Below are 269 nucleotides of genomic sequence, written 5' to 3'. Positions count from 1 at the left end.
AGGGAATTTGTTGGTGGTGTGGCGTGTTGTATGTGCGTAACGCACAAGTGTGTCATTGAAAGGGTCATTTCTGCCGATAAAAAAAACTCTCCTGCTGCGCAGAAGAGCTGACGCCGGAGACGGGAGCGCCTAGAAGGAGGTGAGGGCTTCACGTCCTTCTTCTCCCCGAAAGTAAAGGCGTCGCGAGTGTCCCGGGAAGGTCCTCCTGCCGGACGGCCTGCTGCGAGTGCTCGGTCCTAAAGGCTCTCGCTTGAGCTCTGCCCTGCTTG

Source organism: Penaeus monodon, chromosome 15 (assembly GCF_015228065.2).
Source record: "Penaeus monodon isolate SGIC_2016 chromosome 15, NSTDA_Pmon_1, whole genome shotgun sequence".
NCBI lineage: Eukaryota > Metazoa > Arthropoda > Malacostraca > Decapoda > Penaeidae > Penaeus > Penaeus monodon.
Note: the sequence above shows the minus strand (reverse complement) of the source record.